The following is an 11,982-nucleotide window of genomic DNA, read 5'->3' as shown; positions in this document are numbered from 1 at the left end:
GGTTCACCACATGTGCAATTGCATGCCCATGTGCCATCATACGCTATATTTTCAGTTTTTCAACATTTCGACTATCTACAGTCATAGCAGTGTAAACAACACATACTTTCGGCTTTCAAACGATTATCGAATACCGCATACAAATACACACACTTTTGGCTTTTCAGCCGATCATCAAACATAGCATACGGTTACACCCTAATCACGTAGAGTACTAAGAATTCGTGATCGCTAGCACTTATATTCAAACATAACATTCAGTTAATCAATAATCAAATAGTGTTAGAAAAACTCTTAACAACCACTTAGCCGAGAGATCGGCTACCACTTGACTTGAGTAGATTGGTTGGCTGTGATTTGCCTACCTAATTCAAAGATTGGTGTCGTCACCCTTCTGCATCCTGGTGGAAACTCCCGAACTACCGACACCCTACGCCGCTTAAACTTGGGAGTAGAGGATACGCGCTCAATCGCAGCCGGCACCCTTGCCATCACTTTATCACTAGAACCCCCTTTTCCCATCTAAAGTTCGATTAGCAGAGGTTTCTTACCAAACCAAAAACAAAAATGCAAAGAGAGTGAAAAGGGGTTTGAGAGGGAAAAGAATTTGAGGAAAAGACTTGATTTAACCAGAGGTGTTTAGGAGAAAAGGAATAAGATATTCGGCTTTAGAGAGAAAGAGGAGAAAGGAAAGTAAATGGAGAGGAAGAAAACAACAATCGGTTGCGTCAATGGTTTGAGAGACTTGGGAGTATTAGGCCACCAAGGAGAAGAATAGAAAGAGATGTTGAAGAAGGGGAAGATGAATAGATTCAGCAGGCTGTGAAGGGAAAGAATCGGTCACTAGAAAAAGAAAAAGAAACTAGAATACTTGAGTGTCACCCGCCAATTCGGCTAGAAATGTGAAAAATAAAAAGAATGCATGAGAGGTCACTTTTCAGTATATGTTCGACACTACAGAAAATTGAGAAACAAAAAAATAAAAATGAGGAGAACCCAAGAAATGGCACAAAGGAATTCGGCTCCTATGAAACAAGAGGTCCTATGACTGAATTTACCAAGATAGGGAGTCCCACATTCGGCCAACTACTAACTCTCCCTTCAACCCTCCATAATCCACTCCTACAATTTCTCAACCCCCCGATTTGAATCACTTTCAAACTCTTCCAAGTCTATATCCCTTAAATCTCTCCCCCAAGACCAATTCTACAACCACTTGAGCATAATTCTATTCCAACATAACCACTAGGCGGCATAGCTGCAAAATAAGTAATCCATATATCACTTCAAGTCTTGAACCTTTAACCTCATTGCCATACTCCTAATGACACGTTGCCACTAGACCACATGCTTTCTTGTGTTATAATTTAAATCAAAATATTAATAAGACCTTCCAGCTAACGCCAAGTTCAATTTAGGGAAAACTAAGATTTTTCCTAAAGCCTAGATTTGAACTCTAGACCTTCTAAAACACTTCCAATCACTCCTAAAGCACATAGCCAGTAAAGCAAACACGTAATTAGTGAAATTTTCTCGTACAACTAAAATCTAATTACTCCGATATACGAAGCCCAATTTTTCTAGGCCTAAAATTTGGGGCATTACAAAGGAACCTGAGAGCGCTGCTCAAGCTTTTGTGTAATGAGCTACATCTAGTGGTAGTAGAAGGCCCTATCTGAGGGCCGAAGTGAGGCGGCAAAAGAAACCTTGTTTGAATTGATGGATGAATGGTTTAGTAAATATATGAAAACAAACCTTGCTGTTCAATGACCTCCCCCTCCTTCTTCACAACATGATGAAACGCCACAAAATGCTAGACCTGTTAGAATTGGTAAGGCTCCAGTAGATAAAATCAAAAAATATGGGGCTGAAGAATTTAAGGCTATGACCGATGACAATCCAGAAAGGGCAGAGTTGTGGCTGAAAAATACTGTTTAGGTTCTAGATGAGTTATCATGTACACCAACCGAGTGTCTGAAATGTATGGTATCTTTGTTGAAAGACACAACCTACCATTGGTGGAAAACCATATCTTCTATGGTACTAAGGGAATATATGGAATTTTTCCAAACAGAGTTTAAAAAGAAGTATATTAGTCAGAGATTCCTGGACCAAAAAAAAGAAGGAATTTCTAGAGCTCAAACAGGGAAATATGACAGTGTCCGAGTATGAATGAGAATTTGTTAGATTGAGCAAGTATGCTAGTGAATGGGTTCAAACTGAAGCCAAATTGTGCAAACAATTTGAACAAGGGCTAAACGAAGATATCAAGCTATTAATTGGAATTCTGGAATTAAGAGAATTCATAGTGTTGGCTGAATGAGCACACAAGGCCGATGAATTAAGCAAAGAAAAGAGGCAAACGGAAAGGGAAGCTCGAGTTATGAGCAAGAGATATATGAACAAGACACAATCATCTGCTTCAAAGAAATCAAAGAATTATCATGAGCATTTTTCTACATCAAGGGAATATTTGGGAAAGGAACGAAGTTCTAAACGCACCAACTCGAGGTCTTCGTCTCCCTTAACAACCAATAGTTGGAGTGCTAGAAACCCTAAACCACGATGCAATGTCATAATAAATTACATTTCGGAGAGTGCCGAATGAGAAGTAGGGCTTGCTTTAAGTGTGGTTCTCTTGACCATTTTCTTAAAGATTACCCGGAAAGGGTTGAGAAAGACATTAAATAGACCCCGAAGCAGAGCAATCCTATCTTGGAGGGTAGACCACTACGGTATTTCAAAAATGTCAGTGGTAGTCGTAGTGCTGCAAAAGATTCTACAGCTAAATTCGAGGCTCGGGCTCTGGCAAGAACATATGCAATACGTACAAGAGAAGATCCCTTGGCACTAGATGTTATCACTGGTACATTCTCTCTACTTGATACTGATATTATTGCTTTGATTGATCCTGGATCCACGCACTCATATATATGAACAAAATTTGTGTCTGTTAAAAATATTATCGTTAAATTCATTGAATTTGTGGTTAAAGTTTCAAACCCCTTAGGTCAGCATGTTATGGTGGATAAAATTTGTAAAAATTGCCCATTGATGATAGAGGGTTACTGTTTTCTAGCTAATTTGATGTTGTTACCCTTTGATGAATTTGATGTAATATTGGGAATGGATTGGTTAACCCTACATGATGTAGTGGTAAATTGTAAGCATAAATACATTGTATTGAAGGTCAGAATGGTGAGTTACTCGGGGTTAAATCTGAGAAACTAGATGGGTTGTCTAATGTGGTTTCAGCAATATCAGCACAGAGATATATTAAAAAGGGGTATGAGGCTTATCTTTCTATTTTACTAGATACCAAAGTATCAGAGTTGAAAATCCAGTCGATGTCGGTTGTTTGTGAGTTTCCTGAGGTATTTCAAAAAGAACTACCTGGGGTACCTCCAGCTGGAGAGGTAAGATTTACTATAGACCCTTGTGCTAGGGACGACGCTGATATCTATAATACCATATAGAATGGCTCCTACTGAATTGAAAGAGCTGAAGGTATAGTTGCAAGAGTTGATTGATAAATGATTTGCCCGACCCAACTTTTCACCATGGGGTGCACCGGTATTGTCTGTAAAGAAGAAAGATGGATCATTGAGATTATGCATCGATTACATATAGCTTAATAAAGTCACAGTAAAGAATAAGTACCCATTGCCTCGTATAGATGACTTGTTTGATCAATTAAAAGGTGCCACTGTATTTTTGAAAATTGATCTATGATCTGGCTACTATCAGCTACGAGTAAAAGAATCAGATGTGTCAAAAGAACTTTCAGAACCAGATATGGGCATTATGAGTTTTTGTTGATGCCATTCAGATTAACAAATGCCCTGGTGGTATTTATGGATTTAATGAATTGAAAATAAAATCTCCACCACTATATATTGAGATGATACATCAATCAAAAAGGTCTTTAGAGGGTTGTAACGTGGCTTTGGTTAGGGGGTGTGGTCACAATCTGAAAGACAAAGTTAGAATCGAGATTGATTTTTAAAAAATCACCTAAGTAGAAAAATAACTAATTATCAGTTGAATACAAATGAGCTTCTTCTCAGAATATGGAATTAACACTCAAGCTCAAAAACGACGAATTACTACTAATATGTATGTAAGTATTGTTTTTTTTAAGAACAAGTCAAATAACATAGAACTTAATTATTGCAATGAAGAATAAAACATAGCTAAGCAATTAATTCAAATCAAATCTCGACAAAAATAGGGATCAAATTAGGGGATTTCAACAATAATGGATTATGGGTTAATATTGAGGGTAAATCAATTAATGGCTTGTTAGGCTCAAAGGGGTTCACTAAGGGTTAATTATGAAGATAGGCTTTTGTGGAGTGAGTGGGTTAAACCTAAGTGCCTTTTTCATCTTGACATATCAAATCAAATGGTGTGGTCTTGACATGCATAATCAAGCAAGTTCTAGAATAACAAATCAATGCTGACACACTCATAATAAAGGTGAGCATGAAAGAAATAACATATGCTCTAAAGGCTCAAGGTCTCACAAAAATTATGGCTTTTTGATGTTTAAACTTGTGAATTTCAACTCAAGATAATATCTAAACTTGGGGAAACAACCTAAAAAAATTTTAATTCTCAAAAATCAACTTATCATGCTTGATTCCCTAATGTCTTAAAGTTTAAACGAACAATGCATAAATGCCTATGTTTTAATTCAAGACATATCAATAAAAATCATAACTTAATCAAAATTCATTCTAATAGTGGTATGAGAAGATCACATGAGAACAAGACAAAATTCAGGGATTCCTGATAATGATATAAAAGACTCCCCCCCGGCACTTAAGATGTATATTGTCCTCAATGTACAAAGATAGATATATTGAAAAATATAGATCTATAATCATAAGATAGAGAGAGAAGTGAAACTTCTTGAATGATGAATGAACTCCTTGAATTGGAGTTATGAAGAATAATCGGCCAAGGCAATGATAAGAGTGGAGGAGGATACTCTGGTGGTGGTAGAGGTTCATTAGTCTATAAGTCCTGCGCCAAAAGAATATTATATCTATTAGTAGCTATGGTCATGGTCGAGCAGGACATGATAGTCGTGGAGAACCTTTTCCAGTAGAGTTTTTAGTTCCTAAGTGATGATGAGATTTGGAGCGCTTTATAACTGTGATAGAATCAGGATCTTTTTAGGAAATATAATGAAGCATAATTACTCGTAATGAAATAGCCAAAACTATAAATTATTCAATAAAAATTATAGAACCTAAAATTAAAATAATATTAAAGGAAAATAAAATAAAAAGTATTTAAAGAAGATAAACAAAGATAAAAGTGGAAATAAAAAAATAAAAAAATAAAAAGTCTTTAAACATTGTCATCGCCGGATGGTTCGCGAGGTGGTGGTGGCGATGAGATGTGAAAGTGCTGACAAATTTGAGGAGGAGTAGCATCAATGTGATCAAAGCGTTAAAAACACTGTTGCTCAAATCGAGTAAGGCGCTTAGAGAAGTCAGAGTATGAAGCCGTCACATGAACTGGACGATAGATGGGTGGTGGCTGAGACAGTGGGTCCTCATGACGTGGAAGGACAACATCAGTAATGTTTTTTGCGTCCTCCTCCTCGATGGACTGGACGAGGTGGTACTGAGGAGAGTAGGTTCCACGTTGTTTCTCGATCATCCTCATATGTAGCATGCTCGAGATGCCCTGTGGAGACATTTGGCCGATGAGAGTGAGGGAGGATAATTGTGCCGCTATGTTGAGGAGCCCAAAGTGCCGAGCCAATTGAGTCACATAGAGCCCAATAGAGATGACTCCTCTCCTATACCGCTCCGTCTGATGGCGGATTGTGAGGGAAATGAAATAGGCAAGGTCGAAGACATGCTCGTTCGCCATGCTCCACAAGAAATAGGCATCGTGAGTATTGATGACGCTGGTGCTCTCTCACCGTCCTGTCAGAGTGTGGGCCAAAACGATGTGTAGATATAGCAGGGATGGGGCGAGGACTGATGCCTTAGAGCGGCTAGGATCATAGGTGGCTGAGGCAGGGATGAGGTCTTTCCAGCACTTTGAGGGAGAGTAGTAGATGTGGCGATGGAGGGTGTCGAGTTCATTGTCATCAATGAACTCCTTCGTGTACAGCCCTAGTGCAATTCCAAACTTCGGTATGCTCAATTGGCGTACTAGACTACCAAGGCGGGATTGGACCATTCCAGGCTCGTCGAAGTTTATCATGGTGACCTGAAGATGGAAGGTCGAGCAGAGTTCTATTATAATCTCGAGGTACGTCGGCTCGATGATCTCAAAGAAGAGCCCCCAAGGGTCAGCCATCAGAAGGGCTCGGACCGCGTCAGCTATTTGAATTTGTTCAAGTGCGGCCCAGTCAATGTAGCAGCCCACACCTAGGGGTTGGGCCAGTAATATCTAAAATAGTCCCTCTTGGGGTCTCAAGGGAAACTGGAGGAACGGGTGCCTAATCTCCATAGTAGGACTCAAGGATGACGCTGCTCCTTTCCTCTTCTTCAAGGCGGGGACATCGGTCTTCTTACCACGCGAGGATGACATTGTATACCTGCAATGAAAAGTCAAAGTTAAATATTCCCCAAGAATGTACACGTGTTAAAACTGAATAAGAATATTTCATGGGGCTCACGTACTAGATGAAAAATATACTAAAACAACCAAAGCAAATATATCAAGTCATTATTATGAATAGGACTATGAGAGTAATGCTAATGGAAATATCTAGTGAATGAATGCATATGGGTTTGATGAGTATGAAATATGGTGTGGGTAAGCATGTAATCTATGGAAATAAGAAAAATTGATGAATGTAGCAAAATGTATTGACTAAGATGACAAATTTCTTAACAAAGAGCATAAGTATTCTATCATTACAACCATGATTATTTACTCAAAATAAAACAAAATATCATGAAATAAGTAAAAGAATGAAGAGAATAGAGGGAAGAAAATGAACAAGCGCAAGAGGGAGGAGCTTTGGGTCGTCGAAAGTGGTGCTATGGTCAGCTCACGGGCGTGGTAGGTAAGGTGTGTGGAGTTGCAGCGGCTAGGGTTAGGGATTTTGGGGAAGGGAGTGATGAATAGTGAGGGGTATATATATAGATTTTAGGGCACACGGCCTAGGGCATGCCCATGTGCCCTAATTTTTCCCCGTGTGTTTCACGATTTTTTAAATTTGGGCGCGTTTGGCATTCGGCCCACGCCCGTGTTCCTTGGGCGTGTGGGTGCACATGACTGTGTTCTACTTCGTTCATTTCTCCCACGCACGTGTCGTGGTATTTTATCAGTCTTGAGCACGGTTAATTCACACGAGCGTGTCGCATGCCTGTGCTAAATTTTCAGTATTAAACACAGTTTATCGACACGGGCGTGTCGCTCGCCCGTATTGGTTTGACAGACTAGCCCACGGCCACATCGCACGGATGTGGCAACTTATCGCATCCCGTGTTAAGGAAAAATTTTGTCCTGTTTTCACACGGCCATATCACACGGCCGTGTCTCCTTCCGTAGTGTGAGCACGACATAAGGCACGCCAGTATGCCCGGCTGTGTGGATTAGAAAACTCGTGTTTCAATAACTCAATTAGTGATTAAATGTCAAAAACTAAAATTTTAAAGAAGTTAACATCGTTAGTGCTCAGGTTGCCTCCCGAGAAGCGCTTATTTATAGTCTAAGCTCAACTTACCTTTCTGTTGCATGGTCATGGTGGTACGAGGAGTTTACACTCCTCATCCCTGTTATCAAATTTATCAACATAAGGTTTAAGACGAGTACTGTTTACCTTAAAAGTACCGAATTTGGGATGAATTACCTCGACTGTACCATATGGGAAAATACTGAGTACCGTAAGAGGGATTGCTTCGTTATGTTCAGAAGTGGCAATACGAGGGTCTGCTACATCTAGTAGTACTTTTTCTCCAACCTTAAATTGATTTGGTGAGATATTGAGCTCGTCATGGCATAGTTTTGGTTTATCGTGTGTCCTTGGTTTATGTGTCCGCCATTCATCTAGTTCCTCGATTTGTAGCTTCGATCTTCATAGATAGGTCCTTTGTCGTTACTCGAACATGGCTCATGTATGTTCTCTGAACCTGTTTCCTGTAAAGTAGGTTAGACCACATGGTCAGATTTAATAGTATGATTTATACAACCACCTTCAATTTTTGATGTGTTATTCGAATTACGAGCTTGAAGGGTGATTGTTTCGTCTCCCACATGAAGTGTGAGTTTACCTGTACCAACATCAATTATAGTTTTGACAGTTGCTAAAACGGGCCTTCCTAAAATTAAAGGCATGTTTCTATCCTTCTCTATGTCTAGAATAACAAAATCAACTGGGAATATAACTTTGTCAATTTTAACGAGTATGTCTTCAATAATACCCCTAGGAAATCTGTTAGTTTTATCGGCCAATTGAATGCTCATCCTAGTTTGTTTGGGTTTCCCAAGACCTAGTTGTTTAAACATTTTATAAGGCATGACATTGATACTAGCCCCTAAATCAGCCAAAGCATTATTAACATCTAAGCTACCAGTTAAACAAGGAATTGTAAAACTCCCTGGATCCTTCAATTTGTTGGCCAGCTTATTTTGTAGTATGGTTAAGCAAATTGCATTTAACTCCACATGCAATGCCTCATCTAACTTCCACTTATTTGCTAAAAGCTCCTTTAAAAATTTGACTGCGTTCGGCATCTTCAAAAGAGCTTCAATAAACAGTAAGTTAATATGTAATTTCTTTAAAAGTTTAAGGAATTTACTGAATTGTTCGTCTGAGTGGTCTTTTCTTGTCGCATTTGGGTATGGTACACGTGGTTTGTACTCTTTACTTACCTATTTTTGGCCATTGTGGTCCACCTCACCTTTACCTTCACTTACCATAGTTACTTGCCCCAGTTCTGGTTCAGGTGCAACTAACCCTTCCACATCTTGAATGGTAATTGCATTGAGTTGCTCCCTTGGGTTAGATTCAGTGTTACTCGGCAGGCTACCTTGTGGGCATTTAAATATCAATTTAGTGAGTTCACCTATCTGAGTTTCGAGCCCTTGGATCGATACTTGTTGATTCTTAAGTGTTGTCTTGGTATTTTGAAAATGAGTTTCTGACACGGAGATGAATTTTGTTAGCATCTCCTCAAGGTTCGACTTTTTCTCTTGTTGGTAGGGTGGTTGTTGGAAGCCTGGAGGTGGTGGTCTCTAATTTCCTCAGCCTCCCCATGAAAAATTTGGGTGGTTCCTCCAACCTGCATTGTAAGTGTTACTATAAGGATTATTTTGAGATCGAGGATTATTACCCATGTAATTTAAATGCTCGTTCTCTATGTTGTGGCCATAGGGTGGGTATTCTGAATTGCTTAATCCACCTCCACTTGCTTCGCACTGCATTACTGGGTGAACCTGTGAAGAATCAAGAAAACCGTCAATTTTTCTATTCAAAAGTTCTACTTGATTAGAGAGCATGGTGACCGAACCGACGTTAAAAATGCCAGCTTTTTTCATTGACTTTGTCCTCATGACTTGCCACTGATAATTATTTCGTGACATCTCTTCTATAAATTCATAAGCATCCTCAAGTGTATTATTATTGATAGTTCCACCAGTAGCTGCGTCAATCATTTGTCTAGTCGAAGGATTCAGGCCATTGTGAAACATTTGAACCTATAGCCAGAGTGGTAACCCATCGTGAGGGCACCTTCACAAAAGGTCCTTGTATCTCTCCCATGCATCATAGAGTGTTTCTAAATCCATCTGCACAAAAGAGGAGATATCGTTACGTAATTTGGCTGTTTTAGCCGGCGAAAAATATTTTAATAAAATTTTTTTGGTCATTTGTTTCCAAGTAGTGATTGACCCTCATGGTAACGAGTTCAACCACTATTTAGCTTTATTTCTCAATGAAAAAGGGAATAACCGAAGGTGAATGGCATCATCAGAAATGCCATTGATTTTAAAAGTGTCGCAAAATTCTAAGAAATTCACCAAATGAGCGTTTGGGTCCTCGTCCTGCAAACCATCAAATTGAACAAACTGTTGGATCATTTGAATGGTGTTAGGTTTCAGTTCAAAATTATTCGTAGCAACAGTAGGCCTAACTATGCTCAATCCATTTCATTTTAAAGAAGGTTTAGCATAATCATACATAGTACGTAGAGCAGGATTCTGATTTACTGGATCGGCGGCAATCGTAGGAGGTAGCGAATTTTCCTGGTTTTCAGCCATCTCCTCAGTTGTGGTTGAAGTATCATCCACTTGCTCTTCCTCTGTGTATCATAAGCTTCACCTTATTTCTTTTCAGTTTCTGCGATCTGTGCGATCGATCTCATTATCAAACAGTAATGGTCCCGACGGGTTTCTTCTAGTCATACACTATAAAAACCTCCCAGGAGCCAATAAAAGAAAAATTAGAAAAGAAAATAAAAATTTCAATTGCAAATAAAGTATCCTAATATCTTAGTTCACCAGCAATGGTGCCAAAAACTTGATACGTGATATTCGTGACAGGTTTTCAAAATTTATAATTAATCGTTCTTGAAACTAACTATTATCACGATGAAGGCAAGTGTACCTATTGAACAGTAGTATAGCTTTAGCAAGACTGGATTGTCGAACCCAAAGGAACGAAGAGTACTAGTAATTACTTTCTTTCTATTATCTAGCCTAAAATTTAAGGGATTTGTTTATCTAAACTAATTAACTAAACTAAGAGTGCACAGAGAGAAATTGAGGAAAAGCTTTTGGGAAAATTCGATTTATTAAGACAATACCCAAGGAAAAATTCACCTAGACTTCATTTGTTATTTGACTCTGAATCAGACGATTTATTCATCTGACTTGATCCGTAGAAATCCCTAAGCTATATTATTATCTCTCTCGGGACTAAAAACATCTAACCCTAAGTTGATTAATTGAAATCTCTTTCTAATTGACGCCCTAGTGTTGCATTAACTCGATCTATGGATCTCCTTATAAGGTTTCACCCTAATCCTGCAAAATCTTATCACCCTATCTCTAGGCGTGCAGTCAACTCCGCTTAATTATGAAAGGGACTTTTTCTCCTCTGAATAAGCGCATTAACTTGAATCAATATCCTGGAATATTAAGACAAGAATTAAGAACACATAATTAAGAACAAGTCAAATATTTATCATACAATTTAGATAATAATAACAAGATCTGTCTTAGGTTTCATTCCCCTTAGGTATTTAGGGAGTTTAGTTCATAATTATAAGAGAAAACATCTCAGAAGAATAATGAATACAAAACATAAAGAAAACCCAAAACCCCTGAATGAAAATTGAAAGGGGATCTTCAGTCTTGACGATGAATCCGTCTTTTGAGATTGATCAATCAGCTTCCCTTGAGTAATTCCTTGCCTCCTATTCCGTGTGTGTGTTCTAAGTGCCTTCTCAGGTGTTTAAATAGGCTTTAGAATGCCTAAGAGCCCTCAAAAGTGGCCTTTTCTGATTAGGACTATACTTGGGCTCGACAGGGACACGACCATGTGCGATTGCACCAGACCGTGGTCAAGGCTGTTAAATAGGCACGGGCGTGTAGTCTACCCATGTAAGTCATGCTTCGATCCTGCAAAATGGACACGGCCGTGTAGCTTACCCGTGTGAGGAAGTCTAGGCCGTTTTGATTTCCCATGTGGGTCCATTTTCTCTATTTTCGGCCTGTTTCTCTCTCTTTTTACTCTCCTATGCTCACCTAAGTATAAAACATGAAATTAAAGAATTAGGAGCATCAAATTCACCAAATCTAAGGAGAAACCATCCATAAATGTGCTAAGCATGGGATAAAAATATGTATAAATTACGGTTTATCAATTTTTCATTGGATAGATTGGCTAAATTATATGTCTTTGAGATTGCAAGGCTACACGGAGTGCCAATCTCCATTATTTAAGATAGAGATCCCCAGTTTACATCCTGATTTTAGAGTAAGCTGTAATAAGCTCTGGGCATT

General features: G+C 38.8%; 1 non-coding gene across 1 annotated transcript; it reads left to right on the top strand.

Annotated features, from left to right (window-relative positions):
* The first annotated feature begins 9,691 nt into the window (after window positions 1–9,691).
* LOC121225254 (small nucleolar RNA R71) lies at window positions 9,692–9,798 on the top strand. The gene has a single exon (XR_005923149.1). It is a non-coding gene; the product is annotated as a small nucleolar RNA R71 (small nucleolar RNA).
* The last annotated feature ends 2,184 nt before the right edge of the window (window positions 9,799–11,982 follow it).

The sequence above is a fragment of the Gossypium hirsutum genome, chromosome A03 (genome assembly GCF_007990345.1).
Source record: "Gossypium hirsutum isolate 1008001.06 chromosome A03, Gossypium_hirsutum_v2.1, whole genome shotgun sequence".
NCBI lineage: Eukaryota > Viridiplantae > Streptophyta > Magnoliopsida > Malvales > Malvaceae > Gossypium > Gossypium hirsutum.
The sequence above is the reverse complement of the archived record's forward strand: the minus strand, read 5'-3'. Positions and strand labels throughout refer to the sequence as shown.